General features: G+C 37.4%; 1 long non-coding RNA gene across 1 annotated transcript; it reads right to left on the reverse strand.

Annotated features, from left to right (window-relative positions):
• Positions 1-284: 284 nt before the first annotated feature.
• LOC135154732 (uncharacterized) lies at positions 285-2,579 on the reverse strand. The gene is made up of 2 exons (XR_010294119.1): positions 1,382-2,579; positions 285-1,260 (listed from the first exon to the last, which is right to left on the reverse strand). It is a non-coding gene; the product is annotated as an uncharacterized LOC135154732 (long non-coding RNA).
• Positions 2,580-3,909: the final 1,330 nt, after the last annotated feature.

Below are 3,909 nucleotides of genomic sequence, written 5' to 3' on the forward strand. Positions count from 1 at the left end.
ATCAACACTAGCTCATTCAAACTATGGGCATCGGAGAAGAGGATTATCTTTTGTATTTTTTAGGGGGTGGATGCAACAATAGAGGTCCCCAATGAACATTAATCCTCTGCTCTGCTGACCATATCAATCCCTCTCGTTAAGATTATATACATTTTCAATCACTCAGAGTTTTTAATACAACAATCCAAAACGGAATCAACCAGAAAATGGCGTAGCATCATCGTTTCAGTCAATCTCATTACAGACAAAGAGTCAAATGGGCAACATGTTATTGAAACTTAACGTCTTTGCAGTCAAGATGTTGTTTATTTTTTTCAGTCTATGAAATGAAAGGCAAGGTGAATGTAGAATTAATACAAATGGCAAATAGGTTTCATACTCGTGTCTTTCATAAATGGAAAGAAATCAATAAATCAAATACTCTGTAACAAAATTTACTGTTTGGCCATCTACGTACAATACATAAAATTTATATAAAATTAAGAATGATATGAATACAAACAATAGAATGTAAAAATCAATCTTGCACTGCAAAATAATTAGTACCAGGGCGTAACAACTGCGTAGAATATATATTTTCTTTGTCATTTTTTGGATTTAATATTAGTTTAAATTTTTTACAATCAAATTAATGGCTCAATGATACTTATAAGATCTACGTCGGCCTCCGATATAGGGGAAGCGAAGAGGAAATTTTGATTTCATATCATTCCTTTTATAAATCAAACAAAGTTTTAGGGAACATTGTGATATAAGAGGTCATTGAAGACTATGTTTAATTCACTCAATGCTAAATCTTTCTTGAATACAAGTGTGGTACGCCTTCTTGATGAAACAATTTGAATGAAGTTAATGTACATAAATTAATTTCATCATATTGGCCTTCATCTATTATTCTTACACTATCCTTTTCATAATTATGCTTATTGTTTTATTGCAACTTCCTTCAACATCATCATTTACCGGTTCCATATTAAAACACAAAACTACTGCCCTCGCTATTGTCATTTCCTTTACTACATCAATGGTCCTTTAAATCCCCCGAAAATGAACGAGAAAAATTCAGAGGGAAAGAAAGACAAAATAACGACGAGACCGACAATTAATTTTGAATCATCTGCTGTAACTCTAGTCTCTTCACCCCGAATTTTGCCATCCGCTGTTCCCATGCCGCCAAATTTGCTTCCATAGCAACGGACAGGTAAGGGCTGGAAACATGCAGTGATTTTACTGGTGTCTTCCCATCGATCTGTGGAGAAACTGGTAAGGAAAATTTTTAGAACATTTGAATTACACAGCATGATGGAAATTACCGATCGATAATGATAATAGTAATTTAAGTTAAGAGTATGGTTAAGTAAATAAAAAGATGTAGACCTACTTTATCCCTATGCGTTGATCTAGGTATCCCATATACCTCAGTCGCCCTCCTTTACATCTTGTCTACCATCCAATACCGAGTTGTCAACCTGCTGTTGGATATACTGTTAGTAAAGATTTTGATATCTGTTTGAAAAGTCATTGAAAGTATGAACTCAAAGAATTTAAAATTGATATTAGACGAAAGGGACATTTTATTAATTCTATAAATCACTTTAGGCCTAACTCGGGCAACTGAATTCCAATTGAATTCACAACAGGTTACAGGTAACTGTCTGATAATTCTAACCGAATTCGTCAACATGATTGTTATCCAGTTTCGATTGATGTTATTAGCAATGATGACGATATTAAAAGGCCCCTTATTTTAAATTAAAACGACCAAAAAAATCAGCCGCAGACCTTTGATATGTGAGGGACGGGCAAAATTGAGGGGCAATTTTCCAGCCTTTGATCTAGCAATGACGTCTTTTAAAATAACACTCGTGGGAGAGCCTTTTTTCTTTTTTTTTCTTGGGGGGTCCATCCTCCCTGGAACCGGATGTATTATTCAAATTAATAATAACATTGAAAATAACACAGTTTAACTATTGAGGTTGAGTTTGACTATTGAGGCCAAAAAGGAAATCACTAAGACTTAATCTCAATCACGCAAAGGCAATATCAAAATGAGCACTGGTCAAATTCGCTAACTTCGTCACCATCGTCATTCATCTGCTCATATTGCATTTTCACAGGCAATAAACATCTTTGTTTTAAGGATTTTTATTAATAAAAATAATTGTAGGTATATTCTTAACTTATTTAGGCCTAACGTAGGCACATCATTTGCCTTATCATTTGAGAAAGATGTAGATTTCAACTCAATCACGCAAAGGCAATCAAAATGAGCCTTGGTCAAATTCACCAACTTCGTCACCATCGTCATTCACCTGCTCAAATTGCATTTTCATAGGCAATAAACATCTTTGATTTAAGATTTTTATTCATGAAAAATAATTTTAGATATATTCTAAACTTATTTAGGCCTAACAGAACAGAAAATGATTTAAGATTGGTGTTTCACTTGCGAGGAGCAACGTGTCTGCACGCTCTTCCCTCCTCACAAACACACCGGCAAGATACTCAATGTTGCGCGACCGAATTCTGGTCGAGCGCCCTCTCACTGTAGGGGCAATGTATATAAGCCCTCGCTACTCGTCAGTTTCACTGCTAGTTGCATATTCGCTGCGACTGGGTGAACACACAAGTCTTCCCCTTCACACTCGTACCAAATTCATTACACCTACACACAAAGTCATGACGTCACAAGAGTTTACTTGAGGCTGCGTACGTTTAACTCAATAGCTAAGAAACCCGGAAGTAAACAAAACCCCCCCGATGCGGTCAATTTTAAGGTTAGTTTTTGGCTGTGTCAGTAGAGGCGCTGGTCCAAAAATTGGGATTGTCCCAGAAAACGAGGATATCCTCATAAACCAAGACAAATCATGTCTTGATAAATTGAGACTGTCCTTGTTTATGGGGACGTTTTTTTTTCACTTCCCCCAACGGGACAAAGACAGCAATTACGGGAATTGAAAGTGCTAAAAATAGCTTCAGTGACCTCAATTCCCCCCAGTTCACCATCTATTTTTCATGACTTACTGTCTTCCAATAATCTTGTTATGAAACCCGATATGTTTACATTGACTAGCACACTTGATTGGTGTCGGCACTTGACAGGTGAATGAACTTTCCTAGATTTCTTGTGTGAAGAAATCCTTATAAAGTTATAAACTGAGACAGTCCCTGTAAACTGGGACGATCCCAATTTTCTGACCAGTGCCTCTACTGTGTGTGCTTGTCTTAATCGACCTTTTTTTTGAGGTGGGCTGGAAGTGCTGGTTTCTTGCATGATATGCCAAAGTTTTCTGGCTCATGCATTATTATTTTTTTTTCAATAGCTGTTGAAACAGCTGTCTGACCGAATTCTGGGAGGTGACCGAATACCCGGCGCGTTACCCTACTTCAGTACTTGTTTTTAAAGATCGTGATGTTGCATGAATTTTGTATTTTGTCCGGATAAAATCCCACCTTTTATCACTCGGAATATCCGATCGAGTTCATGGTCTCGAAGTTCGGGTAGGTGAAGCGTAGTGTAGCGGTAGTAGTGAAGTGGAGTGGAGCCTGCACGAACTTCGCTCGAGGTAGCCATGCCCATGCCCATGGCCATGGTAAGCAAAATGTTGAAATGGAAGTCATGGATGATGGAAGTGAAGAGCTAGTTAAATCAATTGTATACGGTACCACTAGTACTAGACCTACAACGAGAATATGAAATACATACAAATAAATCAACGGAAATTATTTTCCTGAGCTCTTACCAATATTCTATTCATGGTTTAACAGACAGTCGTTTAAGATTTAATTTCAGCAAAACAACGTCGTATGACACGGTATGACACCAGTCTCAGCAAATAATGGCCGACTACAATTTCTATGAGCGCGCATGCGCTACAGGCGCTAGGCCGGTACGGTGTACGTGTACGT

The sequence above is a fragment of the Lytechinus pictus genome, chromosome 7 (assembly GCF_037042905.1).
Source record: "Lytechinus pictus isolate F3 Inbred chromosome 7, Lp3.0, whole genome shotgun sequence".
NCBI classification, from domain to species: Eukaryota; Metazoa; Echinodermata; class Echinoidea; order Temnopleuroida; family Toxopneustidae; genus Lytechinus; species Lytechinus pictus.